Source organism: Pinus tabuliformis, chromosome 4_2 (assembly GCF_031772625.1).
Source record: "Pinus tabuliformis cultivar Carrire ecotype Pingquan chromosome 4_2, CPIR1, whole genome shotgun sequence".
In the NCBI taxonomy this organism is placed as follows: Eukaryota; Viridiplantae; Streptophyta; class Pinopsida; order Pinales; family Pinaceae; genus Pinus; species Pinus tabuliformis.
The window spans coordinates 368,500,444-368,526,784 of NC_142304.1; positions in this window are offsets into that span (position 1 = coordinate 368,500,444).

Genomic DNA, 26,341 nt, shown 5'->3' on the forward strand with positions numbered 1-26,341 from the left:
TCTCTTATATTTAGACTAATAACTTCTCCCTTTGGATGACATACCTTCTCATAAGATATCAATGCCCATTTCCTTTCTTTTTGGGTGCCTCCCCATAGAAAATTTTGTCGTATGTTCCTAATTCTTTTGATCACATTAATGGGAGCTGTCAACATAGAGAATAGATACAAAGGAATAGAGTGAGAAACTTTTTTAATTAGAAATATCCAAAGAATAAGAGAGAGGGTGTTGTGCAAACAACTCAAAAAATAGAAGAAAAGATAGACCAATGATGTCAAAATCATCATCTTCGAGGGGCAACCTCTTGTACATTACACAAATGAACAATTCTTGGATGATACAAATGACAAGACCTCCTTTCTATATATAGGAGTCTATGGGGTCTCGATACAATCGGAGTGTACACAAAAATAATATTGTAGGGGCACAACAATAACAATAGTGGGCTTCTTTGGTGCACAATAATAACAACATGTAGACTATATGGGCGCAAAAATATAATAAGGTGGTTGCACTAATAACAGTAAGGGCTTAAACTAGTAGTATAGGGCCTAACATGCCCCTCTCCTTCAAAAAGTGTTGTCCTCAATGCTTGAGTAGTTTTGGATGCTTATGTATAAAATTTTCATCCTCTCATGTGGAATCTTCAACGGGTAGGTTCTTCCACTTGATGAGATACTTTGAAATTAATCGACTTCATAGCTGTACTAGGATCTTTCTACAATGTTTGAATGAGTGTCCACACTTCTTCGTCATTCTTCGATTCATCCCTTGCCTCATTTATCCAATCTGGTTGGGTAATAGAAATGACATAAAACAATGCTTCCACATCCTCACCCTTTCTTGAGTGTGCATCTGCAAAAAAAAATTTCTTCCCTTTTTTGTAGATGATTTCAAAGTCATAACCCAACATATTTGTGACCCATTTTTGTTGTTCTTATGAAGATAATATTTGTTCTAAAAAATATTTAAGACTATCATGATCCATTTTTACCTATAAGTGTCTTCCCATTAGGTAAGGTCACCATTTCTTAGGTGCATGTAGCAATGCCAACATTTCCATCTCATAAATAGCTTCTTGATGTCTAGTGTAGCTAAGACCGATGCTTGGCACATTGCCTCTTTAAGATGTTCAAAGGCCTTTGTTGCTTCAGGTGTCCAAGAAAATGCATCTTTATTTAGTAACGTTGTTAGAGGTGTTTTTATTCTACCATAAATCTTGAAAAGCTTGCGATAATACCCTGTCAACTTGATAAATCGTCACATATGCTTTATGGATGTGGGAATTTTCCATTCCTTAATGGATTTAATTTTTCTAGGGTCTACCTTAGCACCTTCATGAGATAAAAAAAACATTTAGAGCTTTTTGCATATAATTATTTCTCCTCCAATAGCTTGAGCACCCTCCAAACAGGTTGAACATGATCCTTTCAAGACTTGTAGATTAGTATATCATCAAAAAATACTAACACAAATTTTCTAAGGAAGGGTTTGAAAATGGAATTCATCAAACCTTGAAATGTAGAAGGTGCATTGGTAAGGCCAAAAGGCATGACCAAAAATTCATAATGACCCTTTGAGTTCTAAATGTTGTTTATGGAATGTCTTCAGTCTTAATTCTTATTTGATGATATCCTAAACAAAGATCCAACTTGGTAAAGTAAATTTCTCCATGTCATTCATAAAATAATTAATCAATGACAGGAATCATAAATTTATCTTTAATATTAATGTTGTGGAGCTCCCTATAATCTGGACACATGTTCCATGATCCATGTTTCTTGTGTACCAATACCACTAGAGCAGAGAGAACATTGATTATGTTGAATTATACCAACCTCTAGCATCACAACCATACGATTAATTTCAAACTTTTTGGGCATATGGATATCTGTAAGGCTTGAAGTTTGAGGGAACACTTCCTGGAATAAAATGAATAACATGATCATGATCACGAATAGGTGGGAGGCCTTTGGGAGTCTTAGATAACTTGGAATGATTATCCAAAACATTTTGGAGATGTCGAGAAATAGATGATTTCAATGTGGGACTTCTAGTGAACATAATTGTGCAATTATGACCCAATGTTCTTTCCTTAGAATCTTTGTCATGCTGTTAGAGTTGATTATATTTCCCAGTTTCCATGGGATACCCCTTAATTCAACTTCCTTTCCTTACCAAAATAACTCCAAGAAAAGTTCTTGAAAATTAAAAGAAATCGCACCCAAAGATTGTAGCCATTGGACTCCTATTACAACATCAGAACCACCCATTGGAATGGAAAGCATTGAACTATTAATTACATATTCTCCCATGGATATCTTAATATTATGGCACTTTCCAGAGCAATTTATGGATCCTCCATTTGCAACCATCACTTGAAACTCTAGTGCTGGATATGGGAAGAAATTTAATTCCTTGGCTATCTTACAATGAATAAAATTATGGGTACTACCCAAATCAATAACACTATTACCTTTCTATTCTTGATATGTCCTTCTATCTTGAGAGTTCGAGGAGTGGTAATTCCTGCCAATGTATTACAAGATATGGTTGGATTCATTTCTTCTTTCTGTAGGGTTGGTTCCTGGTGTATATCCTCTTCTTTTGATGTTTCTAGTTCATTTTCTTCCTCCTCTTCACAACCGATGTAAAACAATTTCTTCTCAGCACATTTATGACCTGTAGTGTATTTTCTATCACATCTGTAACAAAGCCCTATTGCTATTTTTTCTTCCAATTGTTGTGGTGTCAACCTTGTACATTGTGAAAGGCTGGGGGAACAAAACTTCCATATTTAGAGTTGTGAGTGGTAGGATTCCTTGTTCCCATAATTTTTCTTTCAATTATTCTTGCCAACCTGGATGCCTTCTCTAATGAATCAGGTTCCCAAAGGAAAACCTCATGTGGATGTTATCCTTTAAATTCCCTATGAACACGTCAATTCTATGCTCCTCTAGAATATCTTTTACCCTTATATTCAATTTTTACAATTCCTCAATGTGCTCCACCATTGAACCCTTTTATTTCAGATTTATCGACTGGATAAAGAAGGGGTTGTTTTTTGTATCCTCATAATGTGCTATAATTTCCTCCATAAAAATTAACCAAGTGAAAATTTGTTACGAGAGCAAAGCCATCGATACCATATAAATTTATTGGGTTCTAAATATAAAGTTGCAACGTGTACTTTTTGTGTGTTTTGCACATTATGGAGATTTAAATGTTGCTCCATCTGTACTATCCATTTTATGGCATCCTTGTCATCAAACTTCCTGATATAGATATTTAGAACATGGTGGGTCTTCAATCCAAAATTAGATTCTATGGAATCATGATCAACGTTTTTTTTGTTCTCATCATGAATTTCCTCTACTATCTTTTATTCATTAGGAAGAATTTGTTGAACCAATTTTGTCAAACCTCCTTTCAAACCTTCCATGTTTTTCTCCAAATCTTCAATGTTTACTTCTAAACCGTCCATATTAGAGTCTATGCCATCAATATTAGCTTCCACACCATTCATCCTAGCTTCCACGCCTTGCCTTAAACCATCCATCTTAGCTTTTGTTACTTTCTGTGAGAGTGAAATTTGTTGCACTTGGTCTTGTAAGTTTGATATATCATGTTGCATTTCTTCCTCTTCTTCATGAGTCATGATAGAAATTTCAGATTTTTTACTAGGTGTTTCCATTTTCTTTCTTAGGGAATCATTTAATGATAATTATGCTTCACTATGCCCTTTGAATTACTTCAAAGTAATTTTTCAAATCAAACTGATGCAAAATTTGAAAAAGACTACACCCTTTTGCTTCGTTGGAGCTCAATATGGAATCTGTTGTTTCTCTGTAGTTTCAAATCTCTAAGGTCTAAAATTTAGTTTTGCGGTAGCCCTCTGAGTCCTCTTTCCAAGCACATAATTATGTTCAATATTGGATTCTCCAAGAAAGAGTTATTCCAAATATCGCACGATGGCATGATTATAGACTAGTTCAGTAGAGGGAAGTTGTACGAAGTGCAACGTGCCACTGTTTTGACCTTCAGACCTAGAAATGATAGAAAGAAAACTACAATCTATCAGATTACTATAACTTTTTACGAAATTTCAATATGATGCTCAGATAGAAAGTTATGATGAGTTTCCCCAGTTCATCTGTTTGAGATATAATTTGGGAGCCTGCAAAAACCCTAACTTCCTTGGATCGTATCTCCGAACATATAGCGAGACAAGATCTGAAATCTCGACCCGAGGTTCATCAATATTTTGGCTCAAAAGGGTTTTAATTCAGCATCTGAAACTTCTTAGAAAAAACATTATAGTGAACATTCCACGATGACCTGTTTGAAGCAACGAAACCCTAGAATCCAAAAATCCGATACCAAATGTTATGCAACTAGCTTACAAAATAGAAGAAAATATAGATCAACAACTTCAAAATAAACCTCTTTGAGGGGGAAACCTCCTGTATATTACACAAATGAACAATTCTTGTATGATACAAATGACAAGACCTCCTTTTTTATATATAGGAGTCTAAGGGGTCCCAATATAATCAGAGCCTACATAACAATAATATTGTAGGGGCACAACAATAACAATAGTGGGCTTATATGGGGAACAATAATAACAACATGGGGACTATATGGGCACAATAATGCAATAAGGCCATTGCACTAATAATAATAAGGGGTTACACTAGCAGTATAGGGACCTAACAGAGGAATTGGAAGGTCCAACTCAAAAGTATAGTTTTAAGTTTAAGGAGAAGATATACCCAATATGTATTCCTCAGGGATTTATCTAGTAGGGGTGATCCATAGTTATATAGGAATGCAATATATATATATATATATATATATATACACACACATAAACATAGAGGTTCAACATAATTAAAATTTCATTTCGCTAATATCGAAGAACTAAAATATGCTTACATACAGAAATGGAAATAAACTAGCTTGGGTGATGGAAACTTATCTCTGAGAAGAGATGTGGCAACTACATGCCTTTGATCTATGTTACAATAAGGCTCTAAGGCCTATTTACTATTTATAAATAAAGGAAACTCCAAAACATCCAAAAGCCTAACCCTAGGAGATGAAGTGCCAAAACTATGTGCCCTGTTGGGGTAAATTGGTACATCAACTTCCCGGGGTAGTAACTTCTGCATACGATCTTCATTTGATGCACACAATACCTTGTTAGAAATATCTATCTGAGGACTATATATTTTGAATACAAACATGATTTTGAAGACCCATGTTCTCGCAATTTCCAATAAAACATTGTTTAGGGCCTCAAACTGCTCTGGAAGTTCATGACATGAAAAACTGCCAAAAATAGTAAATTGTGCTACAATTAAGGAAACTAAAAACTTGAAAGAAACAATGGTGGGTCCAAGTGGAATAGGATGCTGGCCACAAATATCCACCTGGATCTGTCCTCCCCCCTTAGGAAGCAATTGTCCCCATGGTGTTGAGCATCCCCATGAGATCGAGAAACTTCTATTGAACCTTATTCCTATTGAACCACTTGCCTTGGTGAAGGAGTTGGCCATGGTTGGAAAATTATATATACAAAGAAATGGAACACATAAAATATTGCAGAACAAAAACATAGAAAATTCATAAAAAAAGAGAGACACAAATATACGTGGTTCACCAAATTTGGGCTATATCCACAGAGAAACAACTAGTCCTTCCATTATCTAGAAAAATGAATTGATTCAACCTACAACATATTCATTGTAATTTCCTCTTCACTCTGACACAATCTCCTCTTTCTTCCTCGCTTAGAATACACATATACATAGCTGCAATACAATTCCCTCATATATAGCGAGGGATTTCCATCTAGGGAAAATACCCTAAACTAAACATAACTTCTACCATCAGATCATTCACCTAATGAATGGCTCAGATTGACTACGAAATTAAAATATTTTACAAGGAAAATTTACATCTATTTTTAGCTTCAGGGGCATTTCCCTTAAACCCCTGCCAGGAGGGGGATCTCATAAAATCGTCATTTCCATCGCCTGGACACCCTAGACGGTAATAAAATAGGCAACGCGGTTTTCCATCATGAACTAGGGTCCAACGCTGTGATACCTCTAAATAAAGAAGATAACCAGGCTCCACACCCAATAATCTCCCACTTGGATACTGATTATAACAACTCCACCACTGCTTCATTTGCTGGACAATGATTCCACTTTGGACCTGGTTGTTTCTCACCTTCGTCATCATACTTGAAGACCAATTGAGGCTGAGAAAAATATCATTTTCTCCCTGGTTACAACTTTTGTTAACATATCTATAGGATTCTGGCTAGTATGTATCTTTTCCAACTTCAACTGTCGATCTTCCAACACTGACAGTATGAAATGGTACTTGAGTTGTATATGTTTAGTCTTAGAATCAAATGTTGAGTTATATTCAAGATGAATGACAATCACTATATAACATGCATATCTCCTGGTTCTTACCTAATTCATCCATAAACCTTTGCAACCAAATAATTTCTTTACTAGCCTCTATATGAACAACATACTTTGCTTCTGTCATTGAAATTGCAACAACAATTTTAATTTTTTAAATTCAACTGATACTTGTTCCACCTACAGTAAACACATACCCTGTGGAGCTCCTCTTATTATATATATCACCTGCCATATCTACATCAGCATATCCCTGTATAGAAATGTTTGAACCACCAAAGTATAATGCTTGATTTTTGGTACCTCTCAAATCCCTAAGAATCCACTTCATTGCCATCCAATGTTGTTTTCCTGGATTTTTCATGTACCTACTTACAACTCCCACTGCATGTGCAATATAAGCCATCTCTAGACCATTGCATACATTAAGCTTCGAGCTACTAATGCATATGGAACTTTAGACATATAATCCATCTCTTCCCGAGTCTTGGGACACATCGCCTTACTTAGATTGAAATGGCTAGCCAAAGGTGTACCAACTGGTTTTGCATTTTACAGATTTAATCTTTCTAATACCTATTGTATATACTCACTTTGAGACAATGTTAATTTGTGATTTTTCCTATCTCTAGTTATTCTCATACCAAGGAATTTTTTTGTAACATCCAAATCATTATTAAAAATGAAATTTCCAATTTTCCTTTCAGTGAATTTATTTCCTACATGTTAGACCCTGCAACAAGAATGTCATCTACATACAATAACAATATAATATAGTTTCCATTATTTTTCCTTTTGATATAAACACAATGGTAAGAGTGACATCTAGTATAACCTTGTTCAAACATAAACCTATCAAATTTTAGATATCATTGCCTCAGAGCCTATTTTAAGCGATAAAAGTTCTTCTTCAACCTACACACTAGTTTCTCCTCCCGTTTGACCTCATATCCTTGTGGCTGTTACAAAGATCTAATCCTTCAAATCTCCATGGAGAAATGTTGTAGTTACATCTAACTGTTGCAGATGCAAATCTTCTGTTGGTATTAGACTTAAAATAACTCTAATTGAAGTCATTTTAACAAGAGAAAATATTTCATCAAGGGCTATACCTTTCTTATGTGCAAACCCCTTCACCACAAGTGTAGCTTTACCTTTTTCTACCTCAATCTTCTTTCTTTAACCCGTAAACCCATTTATTTTGGAATATTTTTTTCATGAAGACAACCTAACTAAGTCCCAAGTTTGGTTATGTACATTCTCGTTCACCAGAATTAGTCAACAATACATAATATAATGAAGGAGAGTATCGTTCAATGGGTATACTTATCGTGGTAGATATTCTAACACCACTTTTAGGTGTTTGAGGTGCTTGTTGATGCAATTGTGTTTGTTTTTGTTATGACTATTGATCATTATGATTTTCAGACACATTTACTTTTTATATGATTTCATCAAGCACTGTGTATTCTCTATTTTATTTTTCTTATTTCTTTTCCTACATTTGATCCTTATACAAGATACTTTCATTGAATATGAGATATCTACTCCTAATGATTTTGTGTTTTTCATAACCATAAAATTGATAACCAAAAGCATTAAGGCCATATCCAATAAAGGTACATTTCTTTGATTTTTCCTCAAGACTTGTTCTATTTTCCTTATTAATGTGGACAAAGGCTTCACAACCAAAATTATTTAAAAATCAGTAGTTTACCTTTTTACCTGTCAATGCTTCCTCTGTAAGACCACCATCCAAGGAAATTGAAGGCCCTCTGTTTATTAGATAAACAATAGTATCTACAACATATTCTCAAAATTTTAAAGGCAATCCTGTATGCATTCTCCTGCACCTTGCATGCTCCATGATTGTACCACTCATCCTTACTGACACATCATTTTCTTGTGGTGTTCTTGGAACTGTCTTCTCTTTGTGAATTCCACGCTCTGAACAATACTTATCAAACCCTTTGCTATAATATTCACCTCCATTTTTTGATATTAGACACTTCAACTTCTTTCCTATCTCATTCTCAACTAAAGCTTTCCATTTCTTGAAAGTATCAAATATATTAGATTTATTTCGAATATAATAAATCCAGGTTTTTCAGGTTGTATCATCAATAAAAGTAACATAATAATGAGAGCCATCAAGCGCTGATACCTAAGAAGGTCCCCATATGTCTATATGCACAAGCTATAATTTTTCTCTCTTCTTTTCTTTCCCAACTCTGAGGAATCTGACTCGCTTCTATTTTCCATAAACACAATTCTCACAGAATTCTAAAACAACATGCTTCAAACCTGGAAACAAATTTCTTGAGTGAATAATTTGCATTGCCTTCTCAGTCATGTGCCCAAGCCTATGATAACACAATGTTTTGTTTGCTCTTGTGGGGGTTAAATAATTAACATAATTAGAAATACCATTGCATAAATACAATGTACCAACCTTTTCTGCTTTTTATTTTACCAAGGCTCCTTTAGTGACCTTCCAGGTTTTATTTGTAAAAGTAGCTACGCAACCTTGACCTCCCAGCTTCCCTCTTGAAATTATATTTTTCTTCAAATCTGTAACATCCCTTACCTCCTTCAATATCCATTGGTTTAGATTCTAATGTTATATGAAAAATCTACCCATTCCAATGATTTTACAGGGTTTATCATCACCCAAACGAACTTGTCCAAAATATACTTGAACATAATCATGAAAATGTTTCCTATTAGGTGTGGCATCGAATGAGGCCCCTGAATCTACCACCCAGACATCAATAATATTTTCTAATGAAATAATCAAAGAATCTTGCAACAGATCACCTATCACATTTGTTTCATGATTATTTTCTTGTTGTGTGTCTCCTTCTTTTCCGTTCCGAGACTTACAAAATTTCTTCAGGTTTCCTTTCTTCCCGCATTTCCAACACACTATCCTGGATCTCAACTTGGATATTCCTTTCCTTGACTTACTGTTATACCTTGAGCTCTTTCCTCTTTCCATATTTCTTCCTCTAGTATTTGAATTCAAAGAATTACCTAATGTCTCACCGGAGCTTTTCCATTGCATTTCCTCGCTAAGGATTGCACCGACAACATCATCAAAATTTAAAGTACTAGATCCAGAGACATAGTTACTAATGGCCATAACTAAACCATTACAACTTTTTGGAAATGAGCATAGAAATAACAGAGCACTAATTTCATCATCAAAAAATCCCCTACATAACTTAATTGACTGGTAACCGTATTAAATTCATTTAAATGATCAACAACAGATCCACCTTCTAACATCTTCATAATAAATAAATGCTTCATAAGTAATACCTTATTTAAGGATGAGGGTTTATCATATAGTTTTTCCAATGCCAACACTAAACCCTCAGTTGTCATTTCCTTTGAAATATAAAAGGCACCTGATGCTGTTGGGCATAGCCATATTGTTCCAAGTGCCTTTCAGTCGAGAATCTCCCATTCTGTGTCTGTCATACTCATCATCTTCTTTGTTTTTCTGCTCAATGGTAGGTACAAATATTTCTGATACAAATAATCTTTCATCTGCATTTTCTACAGTTGGTATTTTTTCTGTTAAATTTCTCGACCCTAAACCTACCATCTTCTGCCATTGCTCCCACTCAAAATAGGAACCCTTCTCTCCTATGACTTGATTGGCCAAATATACCTTCGTCTCTGATACCAGTTATTAACAAATTATATATTACAGAGCAATGGAATAGATAAAATATTCTAGAAACACAAACATAGAAAACACACAAAACAAGAGAGACACAAATATACGTGATTTACCCAATCCGGGCTATGTCCATGGAGAAATAACCAGTCCTTCCTTTATATTATCCAACAAAATGAAGAGATATAACCAACAAAAAATCCTTTGTAATTTCCTCTTCACTCTAAGAAAATATCCTCTCTCTTCGTCGCTTAGTATACACATATACATAGCTGCAGTACAATTTATTCATATATAGTGAGGGGTTTTCTTCTAGGGAAAAAAATCTAAATTAAACCTAACTTCTATGATCAGATCATCTCCCTAATGAATGACTCATATTGACTACGAGATTACAATATTTTACAAGGTAATTTTACATCTATTTTTAGCTGTATGGATGCTTCCTCGGAACTCCTGCCACGAGGGTCTCATAAAATCGTTATCGACCCAATGGACCCCCTTGACTTCAATCGAATGGGTTGTTTTGTCACCTTGTTATGAACTGGTGGTGAATGTGACGATACCTTTTAATAAATAAGATAATCAGGCTCCACACCCAACGACCTGCTTTCACAAATTGATATAGGTGGATCCTCTATTGGTAAGTGTTCTATATCTGTGTGTCCATGATCTGTTCAGTTGTGGTTTGTTCCATGTAGTTTGGGTTTAACTTTTGTAGTGTGAGTTTTTCTACAATGTTGGATGTGCCCATCAATGGTGGAAAGTATGGCCAAAGGTGGTCTGGATTGAATACTAGGTGCAGGTGAAGGAATGGTGGAATGCTAAGCTCCTAGGGATTGTCCCCTACAACCTTGGTAAGTGTATGGACCATATCGGAGTGGGCAAAGCTTACGGTGGAGCCTAGCAAGGCATTACTTCTACAGATGTAGCCAAACATTATCTCCCACTTGGAACTTGTGTGGCACCTGATGCTGATCGTGTCATTTCTTGTACTTAGCATTCTCTATATCCAATATGTCATGGACTTGGTGGTAGATGTGTTGAATGTGCTCAATGAAGTTTTCATCCATGTTAGCTTCGAATTGGATAGGAGCTGAATCTACCTGAGTAGCTGCAAATTGTATCGCCACATCAATGGGACATAGTGGCTGGAATCCCAATCGCACCTAAAAGGGGCCATGGTCAGTGAAGCTATGGAGAGCTTTGTTGTAGCTGTGCTGGACATAAGGGAGGCTTTCATCCCATGTGCATTGATGTTTCGAGTTGTACATGCGTAGAATATGTATAATCATGCTCTTGATGACCTCTGTTTGGCCATTGGATTGGGGGTTGAAAGCCATGGAATAAGTGAGCTTGGTACCCAACATGGACTAAAGACTCAACAAAAATGTGCTTAGGCACCTATTGTCCTGATACGAGATAATGGACCGTGGGATCCCAAAGTGTATCCACACTTGTTCAAAGAAGAGATTAGCAATGGCTTCTTCTATGATACTCTTCTTTCAATCTGCTAGAATAGCCATCTTAGAGAATCTGTCGACGACCACGAAAACCCAGTAGTTGCCATGCTTAGTAGAAGGAAGGCCCGATATCTAATCCATGGAAATAAATTCCCAAGGTCAAGTAGGAGTAGGTAGAGCAGTATATAGGCCTTGCTTCTTTATGATAAGTTTGGAAATGGCATAGGCTCCATTGAGCTGGTCTAGAAGGTCATCAATCTATGAGATTGGATACCTATTCAAGACAGTGATCTTGTCCAGTGCCTGATATTCAATACAAAGTCTATAGGTCCCATCCTTCTTCTGTACCAACACAATTTGCCTCCCACATAGCAATGAACTTGGTCTGATGTGCCCTTTTTGCAACATCTCCTGAATCTGCCTCTTGATTTCAACATTCTCCAGAATAGAGCATCAATAGATCGGTCCATTAGGTAGGGACACGCCTGTGGTCAAATCGATGGAGTGTCTGACCTGACAATGTAGAGGTACCCTTGTGGGTGAGGTGAATATGTCCTTGTACTCCTCCACAACCTTGTCCATTTGATGCTACCGTGTAGAGGAGCCTTGTTTGGAGGTCGCGGCCACAATCTTCTTCTTTCCATGAGGGTGAATCATAAGGAAAAAACAAAATCTTAGTATGGGAAATGATCTTACTGCATTTCTTCACAGTGGTCAAAGAAATGGCAGTAGGCGATGCTACATTTAGTATCATGTATAACTTATTGCCTAAAGTAATAATAACAGTGCGAGGCCTAGACACATACACAACATGCCTCTTCCACAAGTATGGGTGGCATAATAATACATCACAAACTTCAAGAGGAGAAAAATTAGATAGTACCTCATCTGTGAAGGGCTTGATGTTGTAGGGAAGCCGACACTGTTGGTTGACGCAGAGATCTCGCCCTTGGTGAAGCCACACGATGGCATATAGTTGTGGGTGTGGTGTGGTCAGTATGCCTAAATGATTCATGAACTCTGCTAAAATGAGGTTATTTTCACTCCTCTCTAAAATGAATTGCAGTGGAGAACCCTTCATCCACATTTGTGAGTTGGAGAGTTGCTTCCCCTCCTCTGGATCTCTTGCTCATCCTTCTGGATCTTGGTCATGGCAATGATGGCGCTAGGCTCCGCATCAATAATCATGCATTTGATTTGGAAGCCTTCAGCTCAGCACCCAGTGACTACTTAACTCGAGACTAACCTGTGTTGTGAGTGGGGCTCTTATGGAACTCAGACCATTTCCCTATATCATTCTTTATCCTCGTGGTGCTTTTCTTTCTTGCAACTTTAGCGGGTTGTCCTAGGTCACCCCGCCTTTGCTTTGTCCTTTATTCTATGGTTTAGGGGCGCCTTTCCTTTGCTTCAGATTCACAGATCCAAAGTTTCGCTTCTTATGTTTAAATTTCTACTCGATCTTGACAACTTATCGATAGGCGGGTCCAAGTGAGGAGATGTCTAGGAACTCTATCTCATAATGGATGTACTTGTGTAGATAGTCATGGTACTTGAGTACCAAATTTTTCTTAGAATCCTTGATACCCAGATTCGTGTGAAGGGTATGGAAAACATTTGTTAACTTCAACACATCTTGGTCCGTTCCCTGCTGTAGTATGGTCCACTTTATGTCTTTATCTTCATATCTCCTGATAGGGTGGTATTATTTTTTGATGGCATGTCAGAAATAATTCCAAGTGGGTACAACTGAAAACAGTGAGGATCCCCTCTCATTCTTTTGTTCACAGTAGGTTTCCCGCTAATCCTTGACATGTAGGGTGAATTTGACGAGTGCAAAAGTAATCTTTTCCAGATTGGAAAAGTCATGAACTGAAAAATACGCTTCCAACAAATTTAACAATCTATCTATCATGTCTACATCTATCTTCCCTTGAAATATGGGAATGTCAAATTTAACTTGTACCTTAAAAGGAGTGTTCCCTGCAGAGTGGTTGTTGGATGAAGATGTGTCGCCTATGGGTGGCCTCTGAAGGATCTAGGCAAAGTTATCCATCATCGCATTCCTTTGTTGGTCAAGGGCTTCCTCGAACAATATTTTGAAAGGATCTCCTACCGCCCAGTCTTTCTTTTCTTCCTCCATGGTAGGTTGTCCAAGTTTGCGAGGCTTGTCTTGCAAAGGTTCAACTAGTTCAAGCCCTAACTCCTTATACCCTGACTTCGTTGGGGACATGTAAAGAGAAATAAAGAAAGAGCAGAGCCCTCTTATACCATTGATCTAGAATTATGCAGGATCGCAACAAAATATAGATATACACATAAACACAAAGGCGCAAAAGAAATAAAACTCCATTTCATTAATATCAAAGAGCTGAAATATGCTTACATACAGAAATGGAAATAAATTAGCTAGGGCGATGGTAGCTTATCTATGGGAAGCGATGTGGAAAATACATGCCACTGAATTGTGTTACAATGAGGCTCTAAGACCTATTTATTATTGAGAAACAAAGGAAAACCCTAAAGATCCAAAAAATTAAAGGAGATGAAACACCAAAACTATGGGCCCTGTTCAGGTAAATTGGTACATCAACTTCCGAGGGTCGTAATTTTGGTATATGATCTTCGTTTGACGCCCAAAATACCTTGTTAGAAATATATATATGATGACTATAAATTTCAACTGCACAAGGAATTTAGAGACTCTTGTTTTCGCATTTTCCAAAAAAACGTCGTTTAAGGCCTCAAAACTGCTCTACAAGTTCAGGTCCCAAAAATCCACAAAAAATAGTAAATTGTGCTACAATTAAGGAAACTGAAAAATTGAAAGAAACAATGGTGGTGGTCCAAGTGGAGTAGGAAGGTAGCCACCAATAACCACCTAGATCAAGGGGGATCCCCAACATCTAAAAGGAAGGGAAGCTTGTTAAAAGCCTAGGATACAATTGACATTCCTTTCAATGACTACATGAACTTTAAAAAATAAGATATGGGCTTTAGATTTATTGAAAATTACTCCACATGCTAACATAAAGGTATTTACTGTTTCTTTGAAGGCTTTATCTTTTCCCTAGATGGGGTCCCCAATAAGAGGGTTGCATCGACAAATAAGAGGTGGGAGAGAGGGTCCATGTTAGGAGAAATAGAGAGGCCTTGAATGGAGATAGTAGAAACTTCTCATTTGATAAAATGACCCAACCCTTTAGAAATAATGACATACATCAAGGGAGATGCAAGGTCCCCTTTTATGAATTCCTTGAAGGATTGAAGGGCTTAGACAGATATCCATTAACCAAGATGTAAGAAAAGGGAGAAGAAATCAAAGAATCCATGATGTCCATTCCGTATGGAAAGGCTTGAATAATTTCAAAAAGAGAATTCTAGGTGAAATAATCATAAGCCTTACAAATATTTAAATTCATTAGCATGCCAGTGCATTTATACATTTTCTTAGAGTGATAAATTCATTGGAAAGGATACACCCATCTAGGATTTGCAAAGTTTCCTCTAATCATCCCTAATCTAATGATATAATGGAATTGAGATGTGGTTTTAGATGTTTATCTCTGAGCTTAGTAAAGATCTTATAGAAAACAATACATAGAGGTATGGGGTAGAACTTACCTGTAAGAGTGCCCTCTTTATTTCTTGAAATCAGAGAAAGGAATGTTGAGTCAAAGATTTGAAGAATTGATCTTGACTGCCTGGATTCCCCCATTACTTCCCATATATCCTTTACAAAGATGTACTACCAAGCTCGTAAGAAATTTATGATGGAGACATCAGGGCTTGGAGATTTTTCTAGAGCCATATATTTGATTATCTTCTCAACCTCTTCAAAACATATTGGATACATTAGATTACTATTATGTTCTATTGTGACCATAGGGGAACATATTCTATAATACTTTAAGTGGTGAGGGGCGATCCATATCAAGTTCATGAAGTAGAGAATAAAAGTGTTTTGAGTAAGTCCCTTTCTATCTCCTCATCCTTCTCAAACTTCATCCGTTGATCTATTTTTAGAGAAGAAATTTGGTTAGAGCTTCTTCATTGAAGGAGAGAATTATGGAAGAAGCTAATATTCTAGTTTCGTTCTTTAACTATCTAATTCTTGATTTCTACCTCCATAGGATTCATATTGAAGTTTACATTTATGTAGTTCTTGTGTGAAATATTAATATCATTTGAGAAGGGCATAATTTGTTCCTTTTTGGATTAGAATGTATTGAATATCATCCATCTCTTGTTTCAACTACATTTTTCCTTCAAAAATATCTTCAATGCATTCTTTATTCCATTTTTTATGCTCCCCTTACAATAGTTTAAGCACTACCAAATTCGATACAGTTTAGTATCAAAAGTGCTTTTATTTCTTTCCACCATTAGGCTACACTTGGAATGAAATCTAGGTGCTATAATCAAACCTTCTAATTTTTTTGAAAGTGTGGGGCCTTTGTTGGACTCCATCTTCCCACATTAACATAAGAATGGTATGATCTAGAGAAGGGGAGGATCACATCTACCTTCACTTTGCTTGATTGAAACTAGGATTTAGAGACTAGGAATTGCTACAACCTAATAAAAATTTGGTGTGCCCCTCCTTTATAATGGTTCTAGGTGAATAAACCATTATTGGTTGGACATTTATCATATGTATTTTATTAATACTAGATTTAATGAATTGGATGTCCATATCTAATTTGTGAATGCCTCCACATTTTACTTGTAGGGTGGAAATAATATTAAAGTCCCCTAAAACTATCCATTGGTTATCTGATAGATCTATCCTAATGTATTGAATTGATACAAGAAAACATGCCCCTCTAAAGGGGTCAAGGGGCCATAGACATTGGCGAGACAAGTTTCTTTTGAAAAATCTATAACTGTGTGCTTATTAGTTATCACGTATTGCGAGAAGGTTAAGATTTAGACATAGATATGATGAGGGTTCCACATGATTGAGAGTCCTTCTATTCCTCGAGTCCTTCTAATTACTAATACCTTTGACCCTTTCCAAACATTAGCCACTATTCTAACCATGGAAGAGGAGACATATTTCATTTCTTGAAAAAAATCAACACATTTGGCTTTTTAACATCCTTTTTTTCAAGGGAAATTAAGACATTTTATATTTTATTTATGATCTTTTTCAGTCAATTCTTGGTTGGGTGGAGGAGCAATTTTCTTGAATGCCTAGGATCTATCTCGAATCAATGAGGAAAGCAATTGCTTGAGTTAAGTTTCTATCTAGTTGATTGGCATCCCTTCTTCTTTTCTTTCCCCTCCTTTCTTAACTGGTATAAGAGGGTTGGTTCTAATACCAAGGCTACCCATGGATGCTTGAGAGGCCACTTCTATGAGGAATTTTATTTTTCCTTTAACTATCTCTTGTTGAAGTTGATGGAGATGGTCTTCTATGAGATGTTGGAGTTGGATCTCTCTTTTCTCCTCTATCAAAGTTTGGATGTCTAATTCATTGTTATCAACGGTGAACATCTCATATTCTCTTTTCAATGTGAAGTTAATAAGAAATAACAATTCCGCTGTTCTCATCTCTCCGTCCTCTTCAGAATGGGATTTCCTTAATTTGGATCATTTTTTCATTTCTTCTAATATTTAGCTTCCTTTTGAGTTTGTTGTAGAATCTTAAACTAGTTGTCTTAAGAATATTCACTTGGCATCACTTCCCCTCTTAGTTTAGAAAGGGCCGCAAAGCTGTTGTTAGATGTCTTTGTGTCTTGGTTCTGTTACTTGTTTTTCTTTCGATTGGTCATGACATTTTTACCAGAAGAATAAGATATTTTCATAGTTAGTGCTTTGAACCCAATCCATTCTCCCTATCCTTCCCATAGTGAAAAATGACTATAAATAAATATTTTGAGCCTAATTTTAGGTGCATCTGACCTTTAACCTTCCATCTAGATGTTATCCATTCAAAAAGAGCCTTATTAGAAGGATGAAGACCTAGAAAATTTCCTTTAAGGGAATGGTGTCTCACGTATTTGATATTCTCTCCCACCTTAATCAAGCTTACTTCGTACTTGGGGTTTTCGTGAGTCTTATCTAGGCATCCATTTGTTGGGCTCCTTGGGTCAGATGATTTGGGTGGGGCCTCAATTTCAATGATTACCATGATTGTTTGAATCTTTTGTGCAACCCCACAATCATTATATTACTTGGACTAGGTAAGGCTCCCATCGCCATATCCTTGAACGATCTTGTTGCCTCCCCCTCCATCAATTTCCCTGGGGTTCCCCACCATGTGCATTGTCACCACTTCAAATTATTCGTGTCCCATAGTCATAGAAAAAACCCAACTTGGTTTCAACTAAAATTTGGTTTGAATCCTATGTTGAAATAGTTGCAAAGGCACTACGCTAATCCACATGCCTCCATCCTCTCAACCCAAAAATTTGAATACCCATTAGTTTATCTCTATATTTGAAAATATATAATCTTTGTATTAATTAATACATGTATTTAGAAATATAATAATATTTTAATATATATTTTAAATTAATTTTCATTTAATTTACCATTGTTATTTTCTAACCAACCTAGATCCATCTTAACGCTGATCTATCAAGAACTGAGAAGGATCAAATCTCTATAGGTGCAAACCTATTTTTTTGAGTGCAAAACTTGAGGAAAGGTTTGCACCTTGAGAGATTTGATCCCTCTCGGTGCTTGATAGATCCGGTGTTAAGACGGATCTAGGCTGTTTTCAGTCGTGTTTGGTCATACAAAATTTGTTGAACATCTAATTATTTTGATCATTTTAAATATGTTAAATATGTCTAAGATTAATTTGTTCAATTTAATTTAAAATTTTCTTAGTTACCTCAGTTTGTTGAGATGAGAGAGACTTCCTATTTTCACACCTATTAGTTTTTCCATTTTTCATCTCGATCATACGAAAAGAGTAGTTGGAATCATAGACCATTCAAATATTTGACTCGTGCTACTATAGTAAACAACATACCATGTCTATGTTTCTCTCCAATATTAATAGTAGTTTTCTTGAAAATCATCATTGTGACTTATGGAGTGTTAAATCCCAAATACTTTTCAATGGTAGTTATTTTCTATTACTGTGTTTGAATAAAAAGTAATTAAAAATGTTGAATGATGGAAAATTGGAATAACAAGAATGTACCAAATTATAAATAGTTTATAGTTTCAAGAAGCAAACATTTTACGTAAGAAAACATTTTATTTAGGATGAAAATTCAAGTATTGTGTTTATGGTTGAATAATTATTATGTGCTTACACTGAGAGGGAAGGGAAAGGGAGGGAAGGAGAGAGAAGGAGGGCAAAGGGAGAGAGAGTGTGTATGTTTAGGGGATGAGATAGAGAGGTAAACAAGTAGAGACAATGGGAGATAGAGATATAGATGGAGGAGGTAGAGATGTTCTTACATTCAAATCAATGCACGCTATTAATCTAATTACTTTGAAATTAATGTACAACATAAATCTTGTTGCATCAAATTAGAAATCAACATCTACACTAAAATCAATGCATCTAGTGCAAACAACCAAATAGGATTAGAAATCAGCATCTACACTAAAATCAATGCATCTAGTGCAAACGATCAAATAGGATGAGAAATTAATATCTACACTAAAACCAATGCATCTAATGCAAGCAATAAAATGATTAGAAATCAACATCTGCACTGAAATCAATGCATCTAGTGCAAGCGATCAAATAGGATTATAAATCAATATCTACACTAAAACAAATGCATCATGTGCACGCAATCAAATAGAAGTAGAAATCAACATTGTCACTGAAATAAATGCATCTAGTGTAACATATTAAACAGAATTATAAATCAACATCTACACTGAAATCAATGCATATAGTGCATGCAATCAAATAGGATTAGAAATCAACAACCACATTGAAAATCTAAGAAATTCACGAATTTCTTGATCTAACTTCTATGTTTGTATTTGTCTCCGTGAGACTCTTTCTTCTTCCCTCTCTCTCCACCTTGCATTCTATGTCTATATTTCTCCCCCTCTCCTTCTCTCTCTTCCCCTCGCTCTCTCCCCCTTCTCACTCTATTTGCTTCACCCTAACTTTCTCTATCCTTCTCGTCTTTCCTCTCTCTCCCTACTATCTATATTTATACCTCCCTCCATCTCTCCTTACGTTTCTCTCTATCTCAACCCTCTAAACATATGTCACACTCTCTCTCTCTCCCCATATCTATCTATCTATATATCTATCTCTCACTCTTCCTTTCCCTCTCTCTCTCTCTCTCTCTCTCCCCCTCTATTTCTCCTCTCTCTCGAGTCCTCTCTCTTTTCCCTTCCTCTCTCTCCCCTTCTCTCCCACCTCCCTCTGTCTCTCCCCCATCATACACACACTCTCTCTCCACCATCCAACTTTGTCACTATCTTCCTCTCTCTCCTCTCTCTCCCCCTCTATTTCTCCTCTCTCTCGAGTCCTCTCTCTTTTCCCTTCCTCTCTCTCCCCTTCTCTCCCACCTCCCTCCGTCTCTCCCCCATCATACACACACTCTCTCTCCACCATCCAACTCTGTCACCATCTCCCTCTCTCTCTCCTCTCTCTCCTCCTCTCTCCTCCCTCCATATATATGTCTCTTTGTCTCTCTCTTCACCTTCTTTCCCTATCTTTATCCTCTCCTTTTCTCTCTTCCCTCATCTCTTCTCTCCCTCATTCCATCTTCATCTCTCCCTTGTCACTCCCTCTCTTTCCCCCTCCAAATAAATCTATCTTGCTCCCTCTCTACCCCTCCTCTCTCTCTTTCTTTCTCTCTCTCACTGTGTCTCTCACCTTTATGTCTCTCTCTGACACTCTATTCCCCCTTCCATCTCAATATCTTTCTTAAATATGATCCCATTGTATTGTATTTAAGAAAATATATAAATTAACAACAACAAAAAAAATCATTGTAAAATATTAAACCTATATGTTGGATCAATCATGTTAAAGAAAATACAATAATAATAAAATTAAAAGAGTCATGCACTATCACAACGAGGCACCACTATTCTTTACTGATTTTTGTCTGTGGATAACAATGATGTCGTGTTGTAAATACATTTTTTTGGATGGTTTGTTATATTTTTGTGTTCCAGTACTCACCTTCTCTCTGTTCCAGATCTGGTCCTAGTTGACTGGTTCGATTGGATTTGAGTGTCTACTTTTGGAAGGGTTTCTTGCTGCATTTTGGAATTTTATCGTTCACCATCTCTCTGAACTAGTCTGTCATTTTGAACTTTTATTATTATTAATATCAACTGCTCTGAACCTCTGATTTGAATCCACTTTAGTTGTGTTACTTTATCTTTATTTATAATGATTTAGTAAACTGTGTATTAATTTATCTTTATTTAGAAGTATATGGATCCTTAATTAACTTAGTTTTCCGTTTTAGTCTCCTATATTATATTTTTTTCATATAATTTAATGAGACACCTCAAACTATTGTTTTTATTAGTGTGTTATATTTTATTTTTTAGTGGTGTATTATTTCTCACTATGATTTAGTAAACTGTGTAAGTATATGGATTCTTATTAATTTAGTTTGCTATTTTAGTCCTTTATAAAATAGGGTTTTCCTATAATTTAATGAGCCACGTCAAACTATTTTTTTTATTAGTGTGTTATATTTTATTTTTTTATTTGTGTATTATCTCTCACCACATTACTTTGCTTCCTATTCTATATTTAATGCTGGATCGACTTAAATTTTATTTTAGAGATTAATTTGCTCCTTGTTCTATATTTATAGTTAGATTAAATTTATATTTAATAACATGTTTTTACTGTTCCTCTCAATGAACCTGGTCACAACAATGAGATTTTAATTTTGGGTCATGTTATGAAACCAGCTCACAAAGAGATGGAAAAGAGAGATCCACGCCTTAGAATTCAGCCTCTTCGAGGGGGCAACCTCCTTTACATTACATAAATGAACAATTCTTGGATGATTCAAATAAAAAAACCTCCTTTCTATATATGGGAGTCTATGGAGTCACAATATAATCCAGCCGACCTAACAATAATAATATAAATCCACAAAAATAACCATAGAGGGATTCTATGGGCACATTAATAACAATATGGGGGTAATGGGGGCGTTGTGGGGAAAAGTATCCGACTCGGAATGACCCTATCCCTACTCTAAGGGTGATAGTTCCTTAGCAACAACTGAAAGTAAAGCTTTGATATTTTTCCTTTATGAAAGTACAGAGAAGGAAGAAAAGATTGACCAACCGATATCCTTCGCTTTTTGTCGGTCTTGTCTTCTTTCTTCGTCCTTGCTCCCAGCTCCTTGTTCTCTTGCCGGCCCAGCTACAAAGACCCTGCACAAACAAGAGAGGGAAACTACAAGAAACGTGTACTCATAACTGATGCATGGATTAGAGTGAATCAGATATACAAGTAAATACAATACATCAATGCAATACAAGTATATAGGAGAACATTCCAAGCTTTATTGATAGAAGTAAAAGGTTCTGAGAAGGTTACAACCATCAGTGGCTCCAATCCAGCAGCACCTCCCAGCAGCAAGAAATCTCCTCTTCCCCTCTATAAAAGCAATCACCCAATAGCTCTAACTGTAAACCAACAACACTTCCTTGCTTTGCACAAAATTCCAGCCTCCCTAGACCTCATGAGAGAGCTCTATATATAGGAGATTTGGAGAAAGGATGAGTCAGCTTGAGGCTGGCATAAAGCTGACTAGTGTCCTCTCCCACTTTAGTTAATCTTCAGTTCTTGAGTCCACTTGGAGAATCTTACTTCCACTTGGAGATCAAGACCTTCTTACTCATCACAGGGCGAATCCCTTGAACCAAGTGTCAGTTTGGAAGCTTCCTGGGTAGTTGACACCTTGCAGAATGACTGTGCCACTTGGCCAATCTCGCCCAGCGCAGGTAGCCTTCATTGGTTTTGACTTTCAGCGCAGGTACAAGGAGGAGCAGTTGACATTCAGCGCAGATGCTCAGTGGAGCAGCTGACATGATCCAAAAATAGCCTGTTTTTGAGTGTTTTCAGGTGGAGAACTGATGGGAAGTGCCGTGGTTTGCTGACCTTGTTCTTCTAGGGGTAAGAACAACATGTTTAGGGACTGAGGATCCCTGTAATTATTGACATTTCATGCTCCATGCTGTGAGGCACAAAAATGTCTATAACAGTTGCCCCCTAAAGTATGAGGCCGTTTATCGGGTGAAATGCTTTATCTAGAGGGTCCGAAGTTCATTCCAGTGCTGAGGAGGCGCCCTGTAATACAATACAATACAATACATTATTTTTCATTTTGTTTTCATGATCTAGCTGAGGCGGGCATCCCATGCTCAGCTTTATAAATACATTTTGGTACATAGAACAGACGATCGTCTGATGGTAGACTGATAATTCTCTGCTGTAATTATCATCCTTTGAATAGGATGATCATCTGCTGCAATGATGTACATGACAAATGCTTTTATATTTCCTGAATATATATCGTAGCCCGGATGGATGAAACTAGATCCGGGGTCTTCAAACTCGTTCAATCTTCACTCTAAGTACAAGTCGATCCATGTGAGAATTGCGCTGAAGTCGAACATGGAAAGACATCGCTTGATTACCGGTCAATGATGAAAACCGTTAACAAGCGCGAGAGTAATCACCGATAATGATAATTACCCTTAAGGTATTGCAGTACAATTCACGTGGCGTGAATAAAGGACTTGGCGTCGAACGCCACGCAAAATCTTCTGGTCGAAGGTCATTGATGTATACCTGTCGCCGGAAGTGAGAAACTTGCCATTGAGGCATGCAAACTTCAAAGTACTGATGGGGTTGTTCCTAGATCAAATTCTTGGATAATGAGCTGAAGTCGACAAGAAGCGATCCGTCAAAGGAGGGCCTTAATGAATCCCACATCAATGACATGGAACAGAGCTAGTGATTTTAGTGGAGGTGAAAACAAACTGTGACATATGATTCAGGGTGGCGATCATGAATGGATGAAGGATAATGTATGGCAGTGGATGGGACACGGTTGACACTTTCAGAATGACCTCTCTTGAACATATAACGACACTGATGCGATGGATCGGTAGCATTACCCCAAAATGTGGATGGTTTGGTGAAGACCATGGTGATGAGACCGGTGAATGAAACAACCCAACCCGATGTGGTACAGAAGAAAAGTGTCATGTTCAAGAGCGACTTGCTACCATTAAGCTTTGATGTTCTCCCAATTTTTCCCCAGTCATTTCTGACCAGTACCTCTTTATTTTTGTCAAGCTTGAGGAGGATAACATATGCTTGTTCTATAACCTGCCCTTCGGGCAAGCCCATCGCTATGATTTAACGAGCTTAGCGATAGGGAAACTCGTTCTCGTCTAAAGACAAGTTTGTCACTATTTAATCATTTTAACGAGTCTAACGACAAGGAAAACTCGGTCCTTTTCATTTTTAGAGAGTCTGAAAAGGTACAGAAAGTTAACTCCATAATTCCTTTTTCGTCATCTAATCCCTTAAGTCCGAAAAAGTATAAAACAATACAGAAGGGATGGGTGTTCGGTACTTTTAACGAGCCGAACAAGACAAGCGCTCAATCTTTTTGTGCAATAATCCCTCAGGTCCAAAAAGATTAAAATTTAGAGGAGGGATAGCTCTTCCGGTCGTTTAACGAGCTGGAAGGCCAAAACTCGGCAAAATTTTCATATTTTACGAGTCAGTGAAAAGAGCTCAAAGAAGACTCGTCTTTTGAGGAACGAGTGATAAACAGGGATAGCAGCAGATTCCAGGTACAGGTTGGAATTTTCCAATCACGGCAGTGTCACAAGGATGGCTAGGTGAAATCACTCTTCGCAGATGTTCCTCAAAATGGGTAAACACACAAATGGAGGTGAATGATCGGCCAAATGAAAAGTGGAGGTGACGGTGCACAAACACGACCAAGCTTTTTATGGCTGATGAATTTATGATCTCAAAGGTTATTTACGGTTCATTTTTTCTGAATGAGCTTGAACTCTAGGGGAAGATTGCTCACAACTTATGTTTATTTTTTAACGAGCATGAACTATGTGCTAAAACTGCTCGGATCTTGCGTTTATTTTTTAACGAGCATGAACTATGTGCTAAAACTGCTCGATATACCAGTGATAGAATAAGAACGCCTCCTGTGAGATAGCTATTTTTTAAGGAGCTTTATCTCACGAAGTGATGCTCCAATTTTGGCAAGTTTTTACCTTTGCCCCACAGACTTTCTTCATGCAAGGTCGGAATCGGCTAATCCTACGAGTTTAAAGGGTTAGACCTACAGGTTTAAAGGGAGGACCTAAAAATTTAAAAAATAAATAGTCGTCCCTCGCTCACATTCCAAAAGTTTGGATGCCCCCAGACATAAGATAGAATTTCGAGGCTGCCCCTCCTCTCCCCTACCTCTGCTTTTCTTTGGGTGTTCACAACTACTTGTCATCTTGCCAATCTAATGTTAACGATACTAGTCTTCTCGTTATTTTAAGGGTCTTACGCGGTACTCAGTCTTCCCGTCGGCCCAACTTTTAACGAACAACTATTTGTGACAAGAGAAGAACACTACTCAAAGACAAAACATTGGTATTATTGAGGGAGGCTGTCTCTTTCTTATTATCCGAAGAGGGTTCTATTTGCTGCCGCAAATCAATCTCTTTCTTCGGCGATGTCTATCATTGGGTTACTCAAAGATGGTTACCCTCTGTCACAACAATAGAATCTCTTTCTTTGGAGGCTGCCCCTACTTATCCTTCAAAACATTTGTTTTAATGGGTGAGGCTTGCTTTTCCCCAAAGATGGTTACTACTTGTTGCAATAAGGGAATTCCTACTTGGGCATTGCCCACCTCTTTAGACAAAGGTGAATGAATCTTTTGCCAAACACATAACTTTAACAAAAGAATACTATTCCAGAACAACCCCTCTTCCATCCACGGATGGGGTACGGACTAGTCATATTCTTCTGCGGAAATTCTACCTTATACCCAGGGTTTCTTCTGCCCGAAGCAGACCAGGGTGCATGCCCCCTGGGTTCTAGTCTTTCTTTCCGAATCACTCGCACTCATCGGGAAGGAGGATTGGGGGTGGAGGGTATCTTGAGTGAACAGACCATTTAGGATTGGTATTTGACTATTTGCGATGCGAGATCCCGGAAATGAAAGTTGGTCTATGAGCTTGACCATCCTTCCTTCGTGTGGAAAACACATTACTCTAAAGAGTGAGGAGACTATCGCTCCCATGCAATAAATATAGTCACGTCCAAGGAGTAGGTTATAATCCAAGGGTCCCTGGACGACCATCACGTTCAAATTGACGGTCTTCCCTTTCAATGTAACAGGCACATTAGGGAGGATTCCTAATGGTCGACTGGTTCCTTTATCAAAACCTGAGAGATTTCTTAACTCAGGTAAAAGCGCCGGGGAACCCAATGCTTTCCAAGCAACAGAGGAAAGGATACTCACAGACGCCCCCTCATCAATGATAGTACCAGCCATAATCATTCTATAGATCTGGACAATGATTCTGAATGGTATACTGGCTGGTAACCGGGGTCTGCCTAGTTGATTCCAATCAAAGGATACAACCAGGTTGCTTGGTGGTGGGACCGAATATACGGCCGGGTATGACCCTGATGATGTTCCTTCCTGCGATAAAGGAATGGGCGCATTGCCCTGACGCTCATCAGAGTCGGTGCTAATGAAAAGAACCTGGATGGTGTCATCCTTATTCTCTTCAGT